Below are 6362 nucleotides of genomic sequence, written 5' to 3' on the forward strand. Positions count from 1 at the left end.
AGATGTTGCAAAGGAATCTTTTTTCTCTCCAATGCAATTTTCGTCAAGCGTCCAGCTCAATTTGCGCTCAGGATACGAATTTTCAAATCTATCTTGAAATCCTGCGAAATCCCTGATAACGATCGCGTCTTGATGGCGTTTCGCCAGTCGTGAAGGAGACTTCGCTCTTTCTACTCAAATTTTCGCCAATCTTCCAGCTGAATTGGCGCCGAAACTGCGAATTTTCAAACATGGGCCCACACTTTCACTCAGGAAAATTCCTGAAGACGGTGGCGAATTGAAACTTTCGTTGATTCTGAACAAGACTTTGCTCTTTTTAAAGCAGATTCCTCAAACTTCCACTTAAAGTGAGCTCAAGACACGAAATCGCAAACAGAGATTGCCATTTTCACTCCATAAAAAGCGCGCTTTCCAAAAACTCCTCCAAAATCTCTGATGACGGTGAAACTCTGAAACTTTCGCAGGTAATGAAGGGGACTTTGCTATTTCCAGCTCAATTCGCGCTCAAGATTCGAACTTGCCAATAGCGATCAGCAGTTTCACTCAGGAAAACTTGCAGCTTACACAAATAAACTGTGGAAAAACCTTCGAGCTGAGTCCTAAAACGGCCTAAGTTCGCCCACAGAATTTCCAGAGCTGCCCCCGTATACCAGGCGATAGCCTTTGGTAACCATGGAAACCCGACCTCAAACAAACACCGCAGGCCCTGATCGCGCATCAATCCACTACGGGGGCGATATGAAACCGGCTGACTATCGAAGCCCGCCGATTTTACAATTTCGTATGCGACAAAATAAAATGAAAACAGGATCACGTCGTCCACTGTCCAGTAGAAATGCAGTGGTTGGAATGGGCGCCGGCGAGTCTGCAGCACACCTGCAAAACTAGCCGTGTGAACAGTTGAAAGTCGCGCCCACGATGCTCGTTTGTCTTTTTTTTATTATTAAACTTTTGTGTGCGCTATTCAGTTGTTTTACGAGGTGTGTGTGGCAAAAACAAGGTCAAAAGCAAGCAAAATTTGCCTGATGATGGCCGGTACACCTGCACTTGTGCACACAGTCAAGCAATTCGAGCATTGTCTGCTTATCTGTGTAAACCAGGCGATAATCGCTGAACATACAAAGGCTTGGGAACATGAGCAGTAGGCCTGGAACCCGAGCAACTGGGGCAAAAAGCAGTTACTTTTGTCGTCTTTTCGGCCAAAGGCCGTCTATTGGAGCCAAGGAATGTCTAAACTTCCTGTATTGATCCATCACCTGGCAAATAGCCATTAAGCTCAAAGCGATTAAACACCTGCAAGTGAACCACTGTCCACCTGAGATTGGAGGCTTTCAAGGTCTCAAAAGCCCCGTCTGGCCCTTTGTCAGAACCCGTGGGGGGTGGCGCCGCATTAAACCGATTCCCAGGCCTCCCTCTTACTCGCTTTTTTACATTAAAACACCAAACTACCTTTGTACCTTCCCCCGTATGGATAAACACGTTTCGAACGCATCTCCATAGCAACGAGCCAGGTTGGCTGCGCCGTGGTATTACGGGGGCGCCTTAAAATTTATAGAGCATGAGAGGGTCGTCCATGCATCAGGTCCCAAACCAGGAACCACCGATTCACAATATTTTGAATGGTTAGACGATAAATACAGGTGCCAGGCCATCAAGTGTTAAAACAGGTATATTTTGTGGGCGAAGGGTGGCAAAGGGCCGCTTTGTCGGTTAGGTCAGAACACCCAAGTCTTCAGGTTCCATTCGTTTAACACTTACTGGTCATTAGGCTAATTGGAACGTGTGTCGACGTTATGTTAATTTGCGTGATGTCACAAAAATTCCCAATTGTCTCTTAGATAATGTGAAATGGCGTAATCGAGTCGCTAATTGGATGGGTTCGGTTGTAAACTGGAACCATTTTTGACGATGGGACTTCCGTACGGGATTTGAAGGCTGATTTTCGTAAATTAATCGAAAATTTCGCGTTTTTGTCTGCAATTGTCCTTCTGATCGAGTGAAGTGTATCCAGTCGTCGCGTTCCAGAATTCCGGAATGAAATTACGCAAATTCTGGAACGTAGCGACGGAATTTATTTTGTTACAAATACAAAAATCTGATGAATTAAACAATTTTCCAAATATTCAGGTTAAGCGATATAATTGGCACTTTCACGACTAGTTTCCCTAAATTAAGCAATCGTAAGACCAGGAATTTAAAGACATTTTCTCTTATAAGCAAATTTTCAGAAAAAAACGCGAACGGTTTTAAACATTTTCCTCAATTTCGCTTTCAAGTGACGAAAACAGAGAGTTTTTGACCGAATATTTCGAAAATTCTAGAGCACAGTCAGGGAATTAACGGTTTTCGATCTGCAGCCTGCAAGGCTTTCATTATAAACAGGCCAGAATCGGCTAAAGGCAACCGCGGATTGTATGAAATTTTCGAGGCATTCGCGAACGTAGTGAGCGCCAAAATTTGTCAACAATTGCCAAATTTCGCAACTGTTGACCTAAACAAACCTCTTAGGGGTTTAGTAAAATTTTCTCAAAGACAGTCCAAGGCGCAACTTGGACGAAAATCGTGGTTTTTAAGCAAATTTGCGAAAAAATCTAGAACGCAGCAAACTATGCAAGCGAGAGCAACAAGCTATAAGAATACGGTAAAATAAAGAGTTTTCGATAGAATTTTCCAAAAGTACTGGAATATAGCAAGTGGGAGAACACGTTTGCAACACGGAAAGGTCTAAAAGGATTGAAAAGACGATTTTATGAAATTTTGGAGACAGTCAGGAACGTAGGGCGGTTGAATTTTACAGGACTTTGACCACAAATCAAGAAATTTTGAAGGCAATTTGGCAAATTCTGGAACATAGCAGCGGAATTAACACGCTTCTATTGTGGGCAATCGCGCAATATGGGAGAAACCCATCGAACCAATTTCGGACATGAGTAAATTTCAAAATGGGGCCTCAAAGAATGACGTCACTGCCAAATAGGTTGGGACAAATTACAGTTGGTGACCAATCGGGCAAATTTCCCCAAACAGTTGCAAAAGTGCGAAAAACTTCAAGAACTCATCAGTACCGAGCCACAATGTAATTTAGTGGCGTTTGCGGATTTCCTCTATAGCGGTCGTTCTACATTTCGGTTTCACGTAAACGCCATCATTCCAACAGTGTCGGTTCCCATAGACTCAGGTCATGTGAATATGGTGGCCTTTCGAGCCACCACGAAGTCCTCCGGAGGTGCGTGAGAACTGCAAAGTCTCTTTTCCTTCCCTCACTCCCTTGAGCTCAAATTGGAGGCAAAACATGCCCGATCACGTTCCAGCCAATTGACACAGGTGCGATCGATTCACACCTTTTCTACCTTTAAAACAGCTAATATTTGGTCGACTTTGTTTGATAGAAAGATGGTAATCTATTTGTAACACCGAAAAGTCAAGTTAAACAATTGCGACGCGGCCAATGAGACAGAGAGAGAGGTGGGCAATCATGAAAAATCACGTTCTTCGTGACGGCCGCGCTCGTTGTTACCAAATATATTTGAAAGTGCCTCACCTATAGGGCGTGCCATGTATTATGCCGATACTAGTTTGTTCCAAGGTATTTGACAGTGACGTCATTATTGGAGCGTGGTCACCGTGAGACAGTTGGACAAAAGTTCTGGCAAAATTCTCGATTTTACCACAAAATTAATAGAAAGAAGCACTCGCCAAGAAGTCAAACAATAGTTTTAGTATTCATCCATACATCGAACTTCCCCCTCACTCGCTCTACGAGTAACAGAGAAAAACAAATTGATGCGGTTTGGTTAGTATCATGTGCCCCCTGTAAGAACACCCACGATATTCTCTGAGCTTGGCGCTGTAGCCAGAGCGAGACGCACATAGCAAATGACGTAAAAACCGGCCTGTCCTTGTCGCACGATTGCGTAATACCTGGGCCATGTAATGCGTTTCCCACATGAATTTTTCACTTGCAAACCTTTTGTGTTCTTTAGTTGTGTTTTTTGGAGTAAAAAATTGTTGTTTTTTAGAGTGCTCCGTTCAAAACTCAATTTTATTGCCAACCTTTTTGGGTCAAAAGCCAAACTTTGTGGATTTAGCGAGGTACCAAATTGGTACCGCCAGATGAGACGGCCTATAGCGACAGATAATGGTTCAGGTGTTCAAAGAGAGCGACTCGGCTGACTAAAACGTTATCTTGGGTAACCATCCCACAAAAACCTTCTTTGTGGTTGAGAAATCGTGAATTGCTTACAGTTTAACCGCTTTTTATCTGGGCTGGGGAAATAATAAGCGACTTAAATGCCTGAGAAATTTGCCCGAAACTCGCTGCTTTGGAACCAACTCTCTTCCAACGAGAAGCGCAGCGAAAGCGTGGAGTTTCCAGGGGATTTGACTTATTGATCGGGCCAGCCATTTTAGTTCCGGAATGTCCGGAAATCGCGTTGCCTGGCAACGTAAAGAGCCGCGAGCCAGTGACAATCCAGGAATTCTCCCCTTCCCCGCCTTGCGGATCATCCCCCCATCTCGCATTTTCTCAATTTATTGGCGCGATGTTCAGTTTTTTTGTCAGGAAAAATCCATGTCAAACAATCGCATTTCTAGCGACCGAAGTATCAGCCAGAGGCCATTTGATATTAAGCACATGCACAGATTGAACAGATGTTAAAGTCCTGAAATAATACGAATTTTTGATTATTTTCGTTTAACCTGAAACGGCGACGAGTGGGTGGCTGGATCGGTATTTTCGGATTAACCATGTGCTGTTTTTCCAACAACCAAAAGGAAAAATGAGAATAAGAAAACGTAAAACATCCAAATCGAAACCCCTCATTGGTCCTGGCTGCTTTCAGATGGATTAAGTGCTCGACTTTTATGAGCCTGTTTAATAATCGGGAGCATGTAAGTAAATGACAGGGACACCCCCATGGCAGGCCTGCGACCCCACTCAATTTCTACCCCATAAAACCCGATAAAATCCCATAATTAAAACATGCAAAGGCATTTATAGTGATTCCTCATCTCACCCTCGTTCTTCGGGTGTTTACCGACCGAAACCGCCCCCTTTCCAGTTTCGATCAATAAGTCATGTTTATGCTGTTGTTCGGCCGTAGCCCGATCTCCATTAACGGCCACTTTGTGACTGTTCTTTTGATCACTTTCCTACAGAAAACTCACCTTATTTGTGCGAAATATTTCATTTTTTCAATTTCACAACTCATTCCCGGATAATTTGAGCAAATTTCAATCAACTATTTCTGCTGGTTTAGGATTTTTAGCGGTCATTAATGGTGCTTGAGCAGCAAGCAATTTCCAGAAAACTTAAGAAGGCAGGTTTAAACAATTCCCGAACATCCCCATGAAGACTTATTGCAGAAACACTTGGCATGGTTTGAAGAAACACCTTTTCTCAGTACCTACTGATCTGCAAAATTTAAACCTCAATTCCTGCTCTTTTGGTGCCATTGAATTTTTGAACAACCGTGTGCAGATTTGTAGGAAGGCACTTCAAAAAGTTCCCAAAAAATCAGTGCCGAAAACGGCTCAAAAATACCTAGCAGGACTAGTAAACCGACGATTTCTTCATCCTCAGGACAAATTTCAAAACCCGATTCCTGCTATTGTAGAACCAGGAAATTTTTGAACGATCGCGTCCAGATTTTCAAGCAATTTTCAAACCTGGATTCCTGCCGCTTTGATTCCATTCAATTATAGAAAATTCACTTGCTGATCCCAGGAGGCCAAACTGAAAAAATCCGCAAAAAATTATCATCAAAGCCGATTTGAAAAATAGCTCTGCAGCACGCGTAGACACGATCTTCTTTCGTCTTCAGAACAAATTTTCAACCTCAAATGAGCCGCTTTACTACAAGGAAGTTTTCGTAAAATCGCTTGCAGATTTTGGAGAATACTGTTTTCTTTTTAATCGAGAAAAAATCATCTTTATTATGGAATTGAAAGTGATTCAGCAGAACCCGTAAACACAGTCTTCTTTCGCCTTCAGAACAAATTTCAAACCTCAAATCTTTCCGCTGTGGTTCCACTTAATTTTTGAAAATTCACTTGCTGATACCAGGAGGCCAAACTGAAAAAATCCGCAAAAAATTATCATCAAAACCGATTTGAAAAATAGCTCTGCAGCACGCGTAGACACGATCTTTCTTCGTCTTTAGAACAAATTTTGAACCTCAAATCAGCCGCTTTACTACAAGGAAGTTTTCGTAAAATCGCTTGCAGATTTTGAAGAATAATGTTTTTTTTTTAATCTAGAAAAAATCATCTTTATTATGGAATTGAAAGTGATTCAGCAGAACCCGTAAACACAGTCTTCTTTCGTCTTCAGAACAAATTGCAAACCTCAAATCCTTCCGCTG

This window comes from Dendroctonus ponderosae, unplaced genomic scaffold (genome assembly GCF_020466585.1).
Source record: "Dendroctonus ponderosae isolate FM_Combo_2020 unplaced genomic scaffold, Dpon_F_20191213v2 Dpon_F_20191213_9, whole genome shotgun sequence".
Lineage (NCBI taxonomy): Eukaryota > Metazoa > Arthropoda > Insecta > Coleoptera > Curculionidae > Dendroctonus > Dendroctonus ponderosae.